General features: G+C 47.2%; 1 protein-coding gene across 6 annotated transcripts in view; it reads left to right on the top strand.

Moving 5' to 3' along the window:
- LOC144479404 (A-kinase anchor protein 2-like) overlaps window positions 1-19,162 on the top strand; it is an 82,909-nt gene that overhangs the window by 34,146 nt on the left and 29,601 nt on the right. For 2 of the 6 annotated variants that reach the window (XM_078198033.1, XM_078198031.1), the window contains exon 1: window positions 14,199-14,302. The exons of the other annotated variants lie outside the window; for them this stretch is intronic. The gene's annotated coding sequence lies outside the window, so the exon portion shown is untranslated. Of the gene's footprint in view, window positions 1-14,198; window positions 14,303-19,162 lie in introns of those variants that run through there. 6 annotated transcript variants of the gene reach the window in all.

Genomic DNA, 19,162 nt, shown 5'->3' with positions numbered 1-19,162 from the left:
TAAAGGATGAAGCAGCTCCTCCCCTGGGTTGAGGGGTCAATCATGGGGGGTATAGTTTTAGGGAAAGGGACAGGAGATTCAGAGGGGATTTGAGAAAAATCTTTTTCACTCAGAAGCTGGTGGGAATCTGGAATGCACTGCCTGGGGTGGTGGTGGAGGCTGGAAACCTTACAACGTTTAAAAGTATTTGGATGAGCATTTGAAACATTATAACATTCAAGGATACAGGAAAATTGGATTAGTGTGACTTTATTGGTAGTTATTGTCGGTGCAGACTCGATGGGCCTAAGGGCCTTTTCTGTGCTGTACTACTCTATGACTGAGTTAAAACGAGCCTGGAAGATTCACCTAGCTTGTGCTCCAGGAAGATTCTCTGGGGGGAAAAAAGCTACATTGTGAAAGACAGTTCAGGGATTAAAAGTTTGCAGGGTAAGGTAGGAAAAGAGCAGAGATAAACCCTCGAGCGAAGAATCACCTTGGACTGGTTACGGGTGAATTCCACTTAAATAGTGTAAAGTATATCTGTGAAGTGTGCTTGTGGTTGCACTAAAAGAACAAGTGGAATGTTCCGTTTTGTGGTTTAGAGTATAGGTTGCCAACAAATATAGTGGGGAATTCTCCCGTCCTGCCCGCCACTGGAATGTAACAGGCGGGGAGCGGACCATGCAAAGGTCCATTGACCTTGGGCAGGATTCTCTGGATTCACTCCCAAGGTCAATAGAGCTTTGCATGGTCTGCCCCTGCCCGCTATGATTCCCATGGTGGGCGTGACAGGAAGATTCCACCTGTGATGTCCTGCTGCTGTCCACTCATGTCAACACTACCCTCCCTGACTTTGGAAGGGAATGGGTGGGTTTGATTTGATTTATTATTGTCACATGTATTAACACACACTGAAAAGTATTGTTTCTTGCACGCTATACAGTCAAAGCATACCATTCATAGAGTACATAGGGGAGAAGGAAAGGAGAGAGTGCAGAATGTAGTGTTACAGTCATAGCTAAGGTGTAGAGAAAGATCAACTTAATGCAAGGTAGGTCCATTCAAAAGTCTGATGGCAGCAGGGTGTAGGGGGAGTTACAAAGAGTTGTTCTCCCTTTGCCATTTGCATCTTGCTGCTCCTCAGTGAGGCCATTGGCACTGATGTGGAAACGGATGTGAGTGTGGGGCAGACAGCTCGGTGCCTCCTGTCTGCACCCTTCACCTTTACTGCAGCGGGGCCCGCGTCAACGACTCAGGGGATCAGAGGTTGTGGAATCTGCACCCACTGTGAGTCATAAGTCCACAGCCAACTTTTTCTGCGATCTCCTCGTAGCATTTGCAGCAGTAACCGGCATTTATATGGCAGCCTTATCATAGATCAAAGATTAAAACCCAGCCCCACAGGGAGATATTCAGAGGAGTCAGTGAAGGTTTGGTCAAAGGTGAATGGAAAGCGTTAGTGAGTCGCACTAATCCCATTTTCCTGCATTTATCCTGTATCCTTGAATGTTATGTTTAAAGTGCTCATCCAAATATTTTTTAAAGGTTGTAAGGTTTCCAACCTCCACTACCTTCCCAGACCTCGGGCAGGAATCTCTGGTTTTGAGGCGAGCGCGGCAGTAGAATCCCGCCCCACAATGTTTCATCAATAGTGCATTATCTTTTGATACAGTAAGAGTTTTAAAAGATAAAAGCTTGTCATGTCAACCTGTCAGCTATTAACTGGAAGTTTGAATGTCTTTTTAAAAGTTATCAGTCACTTTTTGGAGACCATAACAAGAAGCTGAATAAATTGGGTCCATATTGTCTGGAGTTAAATGATTAAGAGGTGATGTCTTTGGAACATTCCGGGGGCTTGATTGAGTAGACACTGAGGGGTTGTTTCGCTTGGTAGGGAATCCAGAATAAAGGGGCAGACATTTAGGGCTGAGATGAAAATAAATTTCTTCACTCAGAATTGTGAACTTTAGGAATTATAGAGAAGTTTGTGGATGTTCCGTCGTTGTAAATATGGATGGCTGGGAGATTTTGGTCTCGGAATTAAGGGATATGGGGAGCGAGTGGGAAAGTGGAGCTAAAGCCCATGAACAGCTGTACTGAGTGGTGGAACAGGCTCGACTGCAGCTCCTATCTCTAATGTTCTTATGGGAATGTTGGTGAAGCCTCCCTCTCCGTCTGACTGTTTAATTGTCCACCACCATTCATGCCTAGATGTGGCAGGACTGCAGAGCTTTGATCTGATTGATTGTGTGCAGAGCTCTGCCTATTGCTGCTTCCGCTGTTTCATGTACATTGTAGTTTTGTGCTGTAACTTCACCAGGTTGGCTTCCCCATTTTATCCATGTCTGGTGCTGCTCTGTTACACTCACTGAATCAGGATTGATCTTTGAACTTATAGTAATGGTAATGTGGGGGATATGTCGGGCCATGAGGTTACAGATTGTAGTTGAGTACAATTCTGCAGCTGTTGATGGCCCACAGCGCCTCGTGTATGCCCAGTCTGGAGTTGCTAGATCTCTTTGAAGTCTATCCTAATTAGCCCAGTGGTAGTTCCACACAACATGATGGAGGGTATCCTCGATGTGAAAATGGGTCTATGCGGTGCTCACTCCTGCCGATACTGTCACGGGGAGGATGAGGTCAAGTATGTTTTTCTCTCTTGGTTCCTGCACCATTTGTGGCAGTCCCAGTCTCGCAGCTATGCCCTTTAGGACCTGGCCAGCTCGGTCTGTGGTACCACTGAGCCACTCCTGGTGATGGACATTGAAGTCCCACCCAGAGTACATTCTGTGCCTTTGTTTCTTCTATAAGAAAATAAGGACAAGGAATAGGCCATTCGGCCCATTCAGTGAAATCGTGATTGATCTCATCTTAGTCTCAACTTCACTATCCTGCCGACCCTCATTCTTCCTCCTGTCTGTCTAGATTCTCCCATAAGGGGAAAAATCCTCTCGACCATCTACCATGATCACCTCTAATTCTTCTAAACTCCAATCAGCATTGGCCCAACCTGCTCAGTCATCCTTCATAAAACAACCCCTTTATCCCAGGAAACAACCTGGTGAACCCTCACTGATTGCCTCCAAAGCTGTATAACCCTTCCCCAGTAAGGAGACAAAATTTGTGCCAGTTGGGACATCCTGTACAGTTGTAGCAAGACTTCAATACTATATACTCCATCTCCCTTGCAATTAATGCTGACATTCCATTTGCCTTGCTAATTACTTGCTGTCCCTGGATGCTAACTTTGTGTGATCCATATATGAAGACCCTTAGATCACTCCATCCAAGTGGTGTTCGTTGTGGAAGAGTTCTGATTCTTCAGCTGTGAGGGGATGGTATGTGGGAATTACAAAGAACAGTACAGCACAGGAACAGGCCCTTCGGCCCTCCAAGCCTGCACCAATCATGACGTTTGCCTAAACTAAAACCGTATGCACTTACGGAGTCCTTCCATTCCCATCCTATTCATGTATTCATCTAGATGCCCCTTAAATGCCGCTATCGTACCTGCTCCCACCACCGTTCCAGACATTCACCACCCTCTGTGTTTAAAAAAAAAACTTGCCTTGCACATCTCCTCTAAACTTTTCCCCACGCACCTTAAACCTATGTCCCCTAGTACTTGACTTTTCTACCCTAGGAAAAAGCTTCTGACTATCCACTCTGTCCATGTCCCTCATAATCTTGTAAACCTCGATCAGGTCACCCCTCAACCTCCATCGTTCCAGTGAGAACAAACCGAGCTTATCCAGCCTCTCCTCTTAGCTAATGCCCTCCAGACCAGGAATATCCTTTCCTCGCCCATGTTTGACCAGATGTCGTGAAACTTCATGGGGTCCAGAGTGAATGTTGTGGATTCCCAGGGCAACCTCCTCCTCACTGTATACCACTGTGCTGCCACCTCTGATGGATCTGTCCTGTTGGGGTGGACGGATGTACCCAGGGATGGTGATGGAGGGACATTATCCTATACTTGTACCTGGAGGATCCATGATTCTGTGCGTATACCAATGTCAGGCTGCTGTTTGACGGTTCTGTGAGATTCTTTAGATACAAGTTATCCAACTGTCTGTGAACAGGATTTACAGGGTGGATGAGGCAGGCCTGCTTTATTCATGTGAGCACACTTGAACAAAGTTTATAAAATGAAATAATAGGGGTACAGAGTACACAAGAAGGTCAAGAATTATAGATAGGACAAGATGCACTGCAGCAACTCACCAAGGTTCCTTCAACAGCACCTTCCAAACCCACAATCTCTCCCATCTAGAAGGACAAAGGCAGCAGCCACATGGGAACCCTGTCACCTGCAGGTCTCCCTCTGAGCCGTTCCTTCATAACGGGACCAGTTTAATAACCCTGGAGCTGCCTCCCTAACAGCATTGTGGGTGTACCTACACCGCAGGACTGCAGCGGTTCAAGAAGGCAGCTCACCCCCTCTTGCGGGCAATTAGGGATGGCAACAAACACTGGTATTGCCAGCGATGCAATTAATGCAGGTGAATGAACGAAAAAATATCTTGCAACCTTTTCAACTTGTGATCAAATAACCCTCTGCAAACATTGGGAGCAGAGAGTAAGCTTCTCATTGCAAAATTATCTTTGAGCTGTTTCTGTGAACAGTCAGTAGCTCAGAGCTGTTAGATAAACCTGTACAGGATGATTAAGCCCAGTTTAGCAGCAACACCTACTAAAGGTAAATGACAGAAGCTGGCAAATAAAGACAGCGTTTGGAGCTGTAATCCGAGCTCTCAAAGCAGAGATCAATGTTCACCTGGCAGCTGTGTCTGTCATTGTTACCTTTGACTGTTTGTGTGAAGTTCAGAGCATTCCAGAACTATCAATCTCAAAGTCTGAATGAATGCCTTGAGGTCAGTCGTATTTGACTAAGGTCTTTGCCAACTCTTCAGTCATCACCCTGTAACCAAAAGGCCTTTTGTATTTATTGAATCCTTCTTCCCATTTCACAGCAAACTTCCATGGAGATTGCAACAAGTGAATTTCTTTTAAAAAGCACTCACTGTCCAGCAATCAGCCAGGTTCCACAAGGAGGGTGACTCACAGTGAGGCTGGGTGGTGTTGCTGGGATAGGCACTGAAATATATTTATCTCCGAGCTTTACAGCCCCAGCATTAGATCTGGGATTCGGTGGGTACTCACCAATCAGATCCTGAGCTCAGGGTTGGGGCATGTGAATTTACATATCACTGAGGACCTCCACTAGATCCCCAGGTCCTTGTTGAGAAGAGTGAGTGCGCGCTGCAGCACCTGCCCTCTCCCTCTTTGGAAACATGGTCCTTTCTCTTTTAATGAGCCTGATGTCACATTGTCTCAATCTTTCCAGCCAGCCTGTGACAGGATGGAACAGGGTGAATGAAAATCCCATTCGAATCCCTGTGAATTCCTTCTCATCTCTCTCTCTCGAGCTGTCTGCAGACTTTGACACAGTGACCACACCGCCCCCCCTCGGCCCCCTCCATGCCGCTGCCACCCCTTGGCCCCCTCCGTGCCACCGCCCCCCCTCGGTGCTGCCGCCCCGCCCCCTCCACGCAGGCCCCCCCTCCTCACCCCCCTCCGCGCCGCCCCCCCCCCCCCCTCGGCTCCCTCTGTGCCGCCGGCTCCCTCCGCGCCACTGCCCCCCTCGGCCCCCTCCACATCACTGCCCCCCTCAGCCCCCTCCGCGCCACTGCCCCCCTCAGCCCCCTCCACTCCACTGTCCATCTGGGAGTATACCTGCTCTCACCTGCTTCCACTCTTATTCATCCAGAGGGTCACCTGCAATGGATTCTCTTCCCTTCCTCTGGTGACCCCAAGGATCTATCCTCGGGACCTCCTGTTTCTCATCGACTCGCAGCCCCTCATGGCCCCTCACTTCAGTCAGGCCATTGAGGTTGGCCTATTGGAATATGGTCAATTGATGGGCCAATCAGGGAGTCTTTTTCTTGTATTTAACCGGGAGTGTCAGTTCCTCTGGCGCTCCCGGAGGTAGACTGCTTACTGCGAGCTCTCTGTGTACTGCTGTTAGAGTTTGTAAATAAAGGGATTTCGGTGAAGGGATTTCTGCCTCTGAAGGTTTATTACACCTCACCAACATCATCCTGAAGACAGTGTTAGTTTCCACGTGTTCACGGACAGCTCCTAGCTCCACCTCCAACCAGCTCTCTCCATCTCTTGCTTACCCTTGATTTGTCAGACTGTTTGTCCATTGTGCAATACTGGAAGACTAAAGCCATTGTCTTTCGTTCCTGCCACAAAAGTTGTCCCTCATTATCGACTCTATCCCCCTCCTTGGCCACTGCCTGAAGCTAAGTTTGCAGGTGGCCATGTCTGAATGGGCTGAGCTTCCCCCAGATTGCAAAGACTGCCAACATTTGCCTCAATGTTGCCTGATTCTGCCCGTCTCAGCTGTTTGGCTGCTGAAACTCTCATCCATGCTTTTGTGGCCTCTTGCCTCATTGATTTGAATGTTCTCCAGCAATACACTCTGTAACCTGCAGCCCAAAGCTCTGCTTTCTGTGTCCTAGCTTGCACCAAGTCTTGTTCACCTGTTTCCTCTCTGACCTGTTAGTTCCTGGCTAACACCTTCAATATAAAATTCTCATTCCTATCTACAAATTCCTTCATGGCCTCCCACCTTCCTATCAGTAATATCCTCCAGCCACATAACCCTCTGAGATATCGGTGCTCCTCAAACCTAGCCTTTGCACATCACTGATTTTATTGGTTCCATTAATGGTGGCCGTGTCATCAGCTGCCTGGGCCCAAAGCTGTAGAATTCCCTCCCTAAGTCTTTCCTCCTCTCTACCTCACATTCCTCCTTTAAGACACTCTTTAAACCCTACCTCTTTGACCAAGCTTTGGGCATCAGACCGAATATCTCCTCATATAGCTCAGTGTCAATCTGTTGTTTGCTTCTGCTCTTGTGCAGCTCCAGGGGGCATTTCACTACGTCAATGGTACCACATAAATACTAGTTTGATCTCTGGCTGTCCTGGATTGGTGAGCAACCCTTGCACCCAGTATTGTGAAGCTCATGTCGCATAACCTGAACCCATGACTCAATATTCTGTTGTAGTTATAGGGTTTTTAGAATCATTGCTAAGTCCCTGTCCAGTATGGAGATTAGATTTTGTCCTGGTCCAACATTGATCCTGTGAAATAGGAAGAATGGGGTCACCATTGCAGATGTCAGAGCAGCTTTCTCGAAGGTCAACCCACGGAAAGCGACTGGCCCGGATGGGGTACCTGGGCGAGCGCTCAGATCCTGCGCGGATCAGCTGGGGGGGGTATTCACAGACATCTTCAACCTCTCTTTACAACAATCTGAGGTCCCTATCTGCTTCAAGAAGACGACCATCATCCCGGTACCTAAGAAAAACCACAAGCGGGCCGGTGGCTCTGACATCCATCATTATGAAGTGCTTCGAAAGGTTAGTCATGGCACAAATAAATTCCAGCCTCCTGGATTACCTGGATCCATGGCAGTTTGCCTACCGCTGCAACAGTTCCACAGCGGACGCCATCTCCCTGGCCCTGCACTCAACCCTGGAACACCAGGATAACAAGGACACCTATGTCAGACTCCTATTTATTGACTACAACTCAGCCTTCAACACCATTATTCCCACAAGACTCATCTTCAAACTCCGTGGCCTGGGCCTCGGCACCTCCCTCTGCGACTGGATCCTGAACTTCCTAACTCACAGACCACAATCAGTAAAGGTAGGCAACAACACTTCCTTCACGATCATCTTCAACACCGGTGTCCTACAAGGCTGTGTTCTCAGACCCCTACTATACCCTTTTTCACCTATGACTGTGTGGCCAAATTCCCCTCCAACTCGATTTTCAAGTTTGCTGATGACACCACCAGAGTGGGTTGGATCTCATAGAACATAGAACAGTACAGCACAGAACAGGCCCTTCAGCCCACGATGTTGTGCCGAGCTTTATCTGAAACCAAGATCAAGCTATCCCACTCCCTATCATCCTGGTGTGCTCCATGTGCCTATCCAATAACCGCTTAAATGTTCCTAAAGTGTCTGACTCCACTATCACTGCAGGCAGTCCATTCCACACCCCAACCACTCTCTGCGTAAAGAACCTACCTCTGATATCCTTCCTATATCTCCCACCATGAACCCTATAGTTATGCCCCCTTGTAATAGCTCCATCCACCCGAGGAAATAGTCAAACAATGATGAGACAGAGTACAGGAATGAGATAGAGAATCTGGTGAACTGGGTGCGGCAACAATAACCTCTCCCTCAATGTCAACAAAACGAAGGAGATTGTCATCGACTTCAGGAAGCGTAAAGGAGAACATGCTCCTGTCTACATCAACGGGGATGAAGTAGAAAGGGTCGAGAGCTTCAAGTTTTTAGATGTCCAGATCACCAACAACCTGTCCTGCTCCCTCCATGCCGACTCTATAGTTAAAAAAGCCCATCAATGCCTCTACTTTCTCAGACGAAGGAAATTTGGCAAGTCAGCTACGACTCTCTCCAACTATTACAGATGCACCAAAGAAAGCATTCTTTCTGGTTGAATCACAGCTTGGTATGGCTCCTGCTCTGCCCAAGACTGCAAGGAACTACAAAAGGTTGTGAATGTAGCACAATCCATCACGCAAACCAGCCTCCCATCCATTGACTCTGTCTACACTTCCCGCTGCCTCGGCAAAGCAGCAGCATAATTAAGGACCCCACACACCCCGGACATTCTCTCTTCCTCCTCCTTCTGTCGGGAAAAAGATACTAAAGTCTGAGGTCACGTACCAACCAACTCAAGAACAGCTTCTTCCCTGCTGCTGTCAGACTTTTGAATGGACTTACCTTGCATTAAGTTGATCTTTCTCTACACCCTAGCTATGAGTGTGTTGTGGGAAATTCACCACTTTGGAGTCAGACTTGGCGGTTCAACAAACAGTTTATTCAGACAAAGCTTTGGGAGAAGCGCTGGCACTCCGCAGGACAGGCACTCACCTTCTCAACTACACAATGGTAGTTGAGCATCTTTTTATACATAGTTAGATAATAGATAGTGTGGGGACATCGTTACAAGTTGAGTAGACAGGTACAGACATTGACAGTTAACACATCATTGTACATAGAGTAGATACATTTTTGCAACTATGTCCCCTATCAGTGGCTGATCTCGTTATCAAACTCATTGTTCTGGGACTGCTTTTATCTCAAGTTTAAGGTGCCTCAAGGTCTGACCTGTTTCCTGCAGTAATTTAAACACTACAGGTTTTAACTCTTTATGTAATGTCTCTGCCCAAAGTCAGTGCCTCTTAATGTCCTTTCCCAGAGTCCATTTTGTGCCAGGTAACCATTTTTTGTCCTTTACTTTGATTTCACTCCAACAACTGTAACACTACATTCTGCACTCTCTCATTTCCTTCTCTATGAATGGTATGTTTTGTCTGTATAGCGTGCAAGAAACAATACTTTTCACTATGTTAATACATGTGACAATAAATCAAATCAAAAAGATTGAAATTGGTAGATGAGTGAAGACCAATATCTAGTCTCTATCTAACAAGATGGTAGAAGATAAGATTCTGGGCTGGTGTAAACAGCTGTCTTTCCAAGAACACCGTCTACAATAAAGAGGGAATCCAAGCATTGGGGGAGAGTCCAGGTCTTGGGCGAGAGTGCAAATCCAGGCCTCGGGCGAGAGTACAGGGCAGTGAGCACATCCCTGTTTCTTCTGGGGATATTTAATTGAAAGCCAGATACTGGGCCAAAAGTTTACTTAATGCCTACTTAAGAAGGGCCTTTTCCCGCTCAGCTTCAATTTTTAGGCTGTTGGGCGGATAACAGTTCAGGGTGGGAAGGCTGGAAAAAACAAGTTTGATCTAGAGTTGGAAGTGGGTTGGTTTCCTCCATCAAAAGGCCTCTTCTAACTGGAGGCATCCTCCCCTTAAGGCCCGGTGATCTCTGGACCTCCACCCAATCTGTTCTGGGACCCTTGCTGTTTGTCATTTTCATAAATGACCTGGATGAGGAAGTGGAGGGATGGGTTGGTAAGTTTGCTGACGACACCAAGGTAGGTGGTGTTGTGGATAGTCTGGAGGGATGTCAGAAGTTGCAGCGAGACATAGATAGAATGCAAGACTGGGCGGAGAAGTGGCAGATGGACTTCAACCCGGATAAGTGTGTAGTGATCCATTTTGGCAGATCCAATGGGATGAAGCAGCAGTATAATATGAAGGGTACCATTCTTAGCAGTGTAGAGGATCAGAAGGACCTTGGGGTCCGGGTCCATAGGACTCTTAAATCGGCCTCGCAGGTGGAGGATGCGGTCAAGAAGGCGTACGGCGTACTAGCCTTCATTAATCGAGGGATTGAGTTTAGGAGTCGGGAGATAATGCTGCAGCTTTATAGGACGCTGGTTAGACCCCACTTGGAGTACTGCGTGCAGTTCTGGTCACCTCATTACAGGAAAGATGTTGAAGCCATTGAAAGGGTGCAGAGGAGATTTACAAGGATGTTGCCTGGATTGGGGGGCATGCCTTATGAGGATAGGTTGAGGGAGCTTGGTCTCTTCTCCCTGGAGAGACAAAGGATGAGAGGTGACCTGATAGAGGTTTACAAGATGTTGAGAGGTCTGGATAGGGTAGACTCTCAGAGGCTATTTCCAAGGGCTGAAATGGTTGCTACGAGAGGACACAGGTTTAAGGTGTTGGGGGGTAGGTACAGAGGAGATGTCAGGGGTAAGTTTTTCACTCAGAGGGTGGTGGGTGAGTGGAATCGGCTGACGTCGGTGGTGGTGGAGGCAAACTCGTTGGGGTCTTTTAAGAGACTTCTGGATGAGTACATGGGATTTAATGGGATTGAGGGCTATAGATAGGCCTAGAGGTAGGGATATGATCAGCGCAACTTGTGGGCCGAAGGGCCTGTTTGTGCTGTGGCGTTCTATGTTCAATCACATTCCCCTCTCCAGCCTATCTCCCAAGACTCCCTCCGCCCCCCCCCCCCCCCCCCCCCCCCGCCCCCCCCGATGTTCCCTACACTCCCCATCCTGGGATCCTTGCCTCTTCCCTGACCTCCCCATCCTGGGACCTGATGTCAGGCGGTTCCCTGCAGTGCCTCATCCGGCCACTGCAGCGCTGTGCCTGGAGGGTGTGGCGAGCTGCCAGATGAGCAGATTGGCTGACGGCTCTCTGAGGCAGGATCCTCTTGAGTGAGGGTGGGGTCTCGCTTTATGCTAATTAACACTCATTGGGGAGCATTGGTGTCAGGGCTGCACCCCCGCTGACTGTTCAAATGGTGGGGGTCCATCCTGAATTTATTACTCTGTTAGCACCTTCCTTTCACATATAGCAGTGCTTCAAGCACTGGTTAAATCCTTGCTTGCTATAGAACAAAGAACAGTACAGCACAGGAACAGGCCCTTCGGCCCACCAAGCCTGTGCTGACACAGATGCCTCTCTAATATTTTCTTGTCTCCATGTGATCCATGTCCCTCTATTCCCTGCCTATTCATGTATCTATCCAGATGCTTCTTGAACGTTGTTATAGAGTCTGCTTCCCCCACCTCCCCCAGCAGCGCGTTCCAGGCATTCACCACCCTCTGTGTGAAAAACTTGCCCCTTACATCTCTTTTAAACTTTCCCCCTCTCACTTTCAACCTATGCCCCCAAGTAATTGACTCTCTCACCCTGGGGAAAAGACTCTGACTATCCACTCTATCCAAGCCTGTCATAATCTTGTAAACCTCAATCAGGACCCCCTCATCCTCTGACGCTCCAATGAAAACAAGTTAGTTCAACCTCTCTTCATAGTCCATATCCTCCAAACCAGGCAACATCCTGGTAAATCTCTTGCACCCTTTTTTTTAAATACTTTTCCAATTCAATCAAATCAAATCCAATTCAGAGTCTCAACAAGTTGAGACATTTCAGATCCAGGCTGACACGACAGGGCAAGCGACCAAACCACCCTGTCCTGGGCCTGATCTACATGAGCCAAGCTGATTGGAGAAGGGGGAGGTTCCTCCTCCAAGACTTGGGCTCATTTGCATCTTAGCCAAAAGGCCGAGATGCCGCTTTTAAAAATTGCTTCATATGAAACATATGAAGCTTCAATGTAACCTAATGACCTCAACCAAGTGCAGCATCCTCTCCATACTACACTTGATCTTAGCCAAAAGGCCGAGAATTCCAACGCATCAACATCCTCCCGGTAGTGTGGTGACCAGAATTGTACATAATGCTCCAAATGTGGCCTAACCAAAGTCTTATACAGCTGCAATATCATTTTCTAATTCCCATACTCAACACCCCAGCCGATGAAAGGTTTGACAAAGCTTTGACCAAGGGTCACCCGGACTCGAAACGTCAGCTCTTTTCTCTCTTTGTAGATGCCGCCAGACCTGCTGAGATTTTCCAGCATTTTGTCTTTTGGTTTCAGATTCCAGCATCCGCAGTAATTTGCTTTTATTTATGTAGTTGGCACAAGTTGGCCAATGCCAATCCAGCTGGGACAGATGTAGAGATTTGTTGTCCCCCATGCAGGAAATGGGAATTGTGATCACACTGTTAAGGTGTGTGAGTGAAGTGAGGCTTTAAACAGCGAGAGAGGCTGTGAGCACTGGCTGCCAATCTGTAAATCCAGTTCCAACACACTTTTCTTAGTCAGTCTGCATTGATGTGACCTTGTTATCCACAGAAGCAAAAACTGCAATGTATAAGAACATAAGAACTAGGAGCAGGAGTAGGCCATCTGGCCCCTCGAGCCTGCTCCGCCATTCAATAAGATCATGGCTGATCTTTTCGTGGACTCAGCTCCACCCACCCACCCGCCCGCTCACCATAACCCTTAATTCTTTTATTGTTCAAAAATTTATCTATCCTTGCCTTAAAAACATTCAACAAGACAGCCCCAACTGCTCCACTGGACCGGGAATTCCACAGATTCACAACCCTTTGGGTGAAATTCCTCTTAAATCTGTTCTGATGAACTTTGTGCTGATAATTTACCTTTCTGTCAGGTGTTTTCTCCTATAGCCAAGGCAATGTAGGATTTATCATTTTAAAAAACAATTTGATAAACTGGTGTGGAGTTACCGGCGTTGGACTGGGGTGAACACAGTAAGAAGTCTCACAACACCAGGTTAAAGTCCAACAGGTTTATTTGGTAGCAAATACCATAAGCCTTCGGAGCGCTGCTCCTTCATCAGATGGAGTGGAAATGTGCTCATGAGCACATTTGAGCACAAATTAGCACATTTCCACTCCATCTGACGAAGGAGCAGTGCTCCGAAGGCTTATGGTATTTGGTACCAAATAAACCTGTTGGACTTTAACCTGGTGTTGTGAGACTTCTTACTGTGTTAAAGTTAATAACAGCATGTGGGGAGTTGAGTGAGTTAGTGTAGAATATGTTTGTATTTAATGACATAACATTGGAGATTCAGCTGTGTGTAGAATAATGTTCAGGCTGCAGTCGGACAGGGCGGGCATTGGCTCTAAAGATGGCACCTGTTGTAACAGGACCAGTTTAATCATTCCCAGCCTGGCCCCGTAGGTTGGGGGCAGCAGCAATCATGTCCTTGCGAGGCAGACTGGTTCTGCTGAGAGATTAAGTGTCCATGTGGAGTTTGTAATCCAGTGTACTCTGTACAGAGAGCAGGGTGATGGGTCTGTATTGGCAGTGAAAAGCTGGATGGCCTCAGTATGTTTGTATGATTCTCTGTGTTACGTCAGTGCTCAATGATATTTAATATTTGTAACTTGGAGAAAAGTGTTTTCTGGAAGACTCCAGAAACTCCCGACTACAGGCCCTTTGGCACAGCTTTGTGGGCCGAAGGGCCTGTATTGTGCTAGTTTTTCTATGTTCTATTTCCTTGAGTCTCAGCGGAATGTTTCTGCTCTCATTGCCCAGTTTGATTTTAAAATATTCAGTTTGATTTGGGCAGCATGAAGTTTGCCAAATTCTCCCTCACCTTTCAAAACACATCATGTACAGTGTTTAAAAAAATAAAAACTCAAAGATGGAATGAGGGAGGGAAGAGCAGAATTTACTAACTTAGACTTTTAGAAGTTTGTAGACTGTCTCAATGTACAGTGACTAAAGCGAGTTTAAACACTGGACTGTGCTGGCCAATGGCGCAATCTAGCTGTGTAAATTCCAGGAATTCTCGCTGCTCTTCTGCTTATCAGAGGTGTACACAGTCCAAAGGCAAACTCCGTTTTGAGACAGATAAAACACACAAACTTCAACCCTGCCTTCAGACTGCCTGCGGACTCTGCAACTTCATCTGCAAACAGTTCTTTCCTCCTCTAGAAATTTAGGATCTCCCAGTTGACGTAAGTAGGTTTGTAACAAACAACTCACTATAGGAATGTTTACATACGGGCTGTGTTCTGTGGGTTGGAGATTTATTGGGAGGGTGTGGGTTAGCTTTCAAATGTGTAAGTGGTGGCACGGTAACACAGTGGTGAGCATTGCTGCTTCACAGTGCCAGGGACCTGGGTTCGATTCCCGGCTTGGGTCACTGTCTGCGTGGAGTTTGCATGTTCTCCCCATGTCTGCGTGGGTTTCTTCCGGGTGCTCGGGTTTCCTCCCACAGTCTGAAGACGTGCTGGTTAGGGTGCATTGACCCAAACAGCTGCCTGAATTTCACAGTAACTTCATTGTAATGTGTTACAAGTAAGCCTTACTTGTGACTAATAAATAAACTTTAACTTTAAAGGATATCACTTTTCTCCTGTTCTGGGGGAATATTGTTTGTGAAGATACACGGTCTGTGCTGACTACAGGTTTAACATGTAGACAACATGCTCTACGTGTACTGTCAACACCTTTTATAGCTCAGTTTGGTGAAATGAGGAAAACAGAAAAAGCACTGTGGTCGGAATCTTGTTTTTCATGTTTTGTGAGGGAGCTGATCTTTATTCTGCCGTGTACACTCACTCTGCCTGGAGACTTTGTTCTTTTACTATCATCGTTACCACTCTGCCTTTTGTTCCATGGCATCTTTGTCATTTAATCTCCCTCCGCCCTGGAATCTAACCCTGACTTTCCCTTTTGTTTCCCTGACCCTCCCCCACTTTTCAACATCATCAAACGCATCTCATTTCCAACTCTCTCTCTTCAGTTCAAAGGAAGAGTCATGTTCGACCTGAAGCATAAAGTCTGTTTCTCTCGCCACAGATTCTGCCAGACCTGCTCAAGTTTTTCCAGAACTTTCTATTTTTATTATTGAAAACAGGAACCAAATGCCTGCTGTGCAAGTCAGATTTCCCTCTGAGCCCCACACGTTCCCCCCCCCTCCCCCTGCTGCTCCCCACTCTCCCCCTGCCAGCCAGCTGCCCCCCCCCCCCTCTCTCCGCTAAGTTCCAGTCAGCTGGTTGGCGTTAAGAGAGAACCTGTTTGAAAGTTTGGTTCTGGAGCAGAGAGTGGGTCAATTGTTGATTCCTGTAATTAATATTTCGAGGCGCTGAACTGGAACTTGCAACTTTTGTTCTCAAATGCTGATTAGAAGCAGTTTATTTTGTGCTGTACATGTTGGCCTAAGGTGTGTGGGGGGTGCGGTGGGTGTGGAGGGAGAATGGGGGGGGGGGGGTGTGGTATGGAGGGGGAGTGGTGGGTATGGAGGTAGAATGGGCCGGTGGGGGAGGTGGGCTGGTGTGGAAGGGTGGGGGGCGGGGGTGAGTGGTGGGGGGGGAGTAGGCTGGGGTGGGGGGAGGGGGTGTGGAAAGGGGCTGGTTGATGCACACTGGTAAGTTTGCAGATTGCTGCTGGCGAGCTTTCTGGGAGACTTGGTCTTCACCAAGTCTCCCAGAAAGTATGTGGATTTTTTGATTTGATTTATTATTGTCACATGTATTAACATACTGTGAAAAGTATTGTTTCTTGCGCGCCTAAAAATCTGAAGCTCGCGACCATTTCACTTCGTCCCCATTAGTGTAGACAGGGGCATGTTCTCCACTACTCTTCCTGAAGTCAATGACAATCATCTTCATTTTGTTGGCATTGAGGGAGAGATTATTGTCGTCCTCCTCAGCAGTAAGTGAGCAGGGAAATTAGTGCACACAATCCTCTGAAAAGATCAGTGTCCTCCCAGTCAGCTGGCTGCTGTTAGGTCCATCTCTATTAACCAAAATGCTGTGTAACATCCTAAATGAGCGCTGGCACCTGATGTAAGGAAAAATTTAGAGTCTCTCCGACTTCCAGCTTCAAAGGTGACTGGAGCTAAGATAGCCCAAACTGGCATCTCCATTTAACCTGCACCTTGGCCAACTCCGAACTTTGGAAGCTTCAACGATTGGGGAAAACCAGCATTTTGTGTGATCCTGGTATGGGTTGCTGATGTACAACTTCTCTCTCTTGCTTTACCCCCTCACACCGAGAGTTGCCAACCCTCCAGAATTGCCCTGGAGTTTCCAGGAATTAAAGATGAACCTCCTAACGACAGCGTCATGGAAGAATTCAGCAGAATTGGAGGTTGTTTTATATTTGGGCTCTTTTACCAGGTTGGGCAGGTGGGCAGTGAAAGCTGCCTGAGGTTGCTGTGCCATCTGAGTGAGGGACACATGTCCTGGGAGCCCTGAACTATGCAGGATCTAGGCTTCACACTGAATCATCTCCATGAGGAAATGTTACTCAGACAATCTTACCTCACAGAATGAGGCCATTCAGCCCATCAGTCTTCCACCAGTTGCTTGTGTCCAGATGGTGATGACATCAGTTTGACCTGTAAGTTTACTCCAAAGATCAAGTTCCTGCCGCCCAGCCATTTTATAACTGGCCATTTCTTTAAGAATTCACATTGTTCTGCTTAGCAATGAGAGTGCTCTGGGTTGTCAACTCCGATTGGGCCTAAGGCTGGAGGTTTCTACCCCACCTGCTCAAACAGACCCTCCCCCTCCATCTCCAACATTTGCTAACTACGTGGTCATAGTGTCATGAACCACGCTGATGTTATGTGCGAGGACATCTCAGCGTGAGTCATATCAGCTTGGATTGCTTTCTTTAGAGCAGAGAAGACAGAGGAGGACATGATTGAGGTGTATCAGATTATGAGGGGTATGGATGGGGTGAATAGGGAGCAGCTGTTCCCCTTGGTTGAGGGGTCAGTCACGAGGGGGCATAGATTTAGGGAAAAGGGCAGGAGATTCGGAGGGGATTTGAGAAAACATTTTTTCACTCAGTGGTGGGAATCTGGAATGCGTTGCTTGGGAAGGTGGTGGAGGCTGGAAACCTTAAACCTCAAAGTATTTGGATGAGCACTTGAAATATCAAAACATTCAAGGATATGGGACAAGTGCTGAAAATGACGTTAGTGTGATTTTTAATGGTAGTTATTGTTTGTGCAGACTTGATGGGCTGAAGGGCCATCTTTGCACTATCTGACTCTATAGCCCTATAAACCTTCCATTCCTGAAATATTTTGGCAATTCCTCAGGATTACAGCATCTTAAAAAAGAACAGTTTGTATTTAGCTGGATCTTTCACAACCTCAGAATGGCGTTTACAACCAGTGAATTAGTTTTGAAGTGTGCTCATTGCCCAATATCTTTGTCACATGACAACAATGTGTGCACAGCAAGCTGCCACAAGCAGCAATGTGATAATGACCAGATAATCTCTTTCAGTCATGTCGATTACTTCCCAGGCTGTTCTTCCAACTAATAGCTGCAGAATCCATTGGCCAAAGGGAATATTGGATTAATGCATTATCAAATAGACAGCATCTGGGAGAGTGCAGTGCTTCCTTTGGACCAGAAAGTTAGTCTGGAATATTGGCTGACACTGGGATTGGAGGTCACAACCTCTCGACTCATCGATAAGACCCAGTGAGCCACTCTGACCATGCTCTGTATAATTCTGTGAACTGGCCAGTATTATATAGTCTGAGAGGAGGAAATGATCAAAGGAGAGTGTATCAAATGTTCTCTCCGTGTTATCCTACCTATCATCATGTCTTTAATCCCTTCTTAAACACATCCCTTTTCAATGTTTTAATAACTGTTCAGTATCACTACCCTGGAATTTATTGCCATCTGATTCCATCCGCTATCACTTCAAAGTTTTCAGCGTTGGAGGAGTTCCCTTTGATAATGAGGTTATTGTTTCTCTCCACACTGACAAACCGCACCCAGCCACCGACATGCTTCCTGTTCTACTGCTTCCTCTCTCACTCCATCCCTGCCCTGCCATTGGCTGGCCCATTCTTTGCACAACCTCTTCATTGGTAGATTAGTAAACAGTCAAATTCACCAATCAGCGAGCAGGACTGAGAGCTCATTTGTAAAGTGGCAAGTGTGTAAAACTCGAATAGAAACATATAAGATTATGAAGGGAATAGATAAGATAGAAGCAGGGAGGTTGTTTCCACTGGCGGGTGAAACTAGAACTAGGGGGCATAGCCTCAAAATAAGAGGGAACAGATTTAGGACTGAGTTGAGGAGGAACTTCTTCACACAAAGGGTTGTGAATCTGTGGAATTCCCTGCCCAGGGAAGCAGTTGAGGCTACCACATTGAATGTTTTTAAGGCAAGGATAGATAAAGTTTTGAACAGTAAAGGAATTAAGGATTATGGTGAGTGGGCGGGTAAGTGGAGCTGAGTCCACAAAAAGATCAGCCATGATCTTATTGAATGGCGGCGCAGGCTCGAGGGGCCAGATGGCCTACCCCTGCTCCTAGTTATGCTCTTATGAGACCAGCACGGTTAGAATAGCAAAGCGTGGAGGCAGAGGGAGGGAACTGGGAGGGCAGGACAGGAATGATGAGGCTAGTGCATCAGGATAAGCAGAGATCAGAGATTGAGGGTGAGAGGAGTCTGGAATTGAGGGGAAGATAGGGAACGAGGGTTGGAAAAAGCAGCAGTCAATTCAAAACTCTCAATTTGGATAGAGTGCCTTTCAGCGAGGCTGTGGAGTCCACAGTGTGAGGGTTAACCCTGTGCTGCTTGGTGTGGGAGGGAGGGATTTGGTGTGAGGTTTAACCCGGTGCCGCTTGGTGTGGGAGGGAGGGATTTGGTGTGAGGGTTAACCCGGTGCTGCTTGGTGTGGGAGGGAGGGATTCGGATTCCTAGGGTGTGGGGACTGATTCAGGGGAAGGTGGGACCTGTATAAGCCGGACAGGATGCGCCCCAGCAGGGCTGGGACCAATATCCTTGCAGGGGTATGTGCTCGTGCTGTGTGTCAGGGGGCTGGGGACC

The sequence above is a fragment of the Mustelus asterias genome, chromosome 26 (assembly GCF_964213995.1).
Source record: "Mustelus asterias chromosome 26, sMusAst1.hap1.1, whole genome shotgun sequence".
In the NCBI taxonomy this organism is placed as follows: Eukaryota; Metazoa; Chordata; class Chondrichthyes; order Carcharhiniformes; family Triakidae; genus Mustelus; species Mustelus asterias.
The sequence above is the reverse complement of the archived record's forward strand: the minus strand, read 5'-3'. Positions and strand labels throughout refer to the sequence as shown.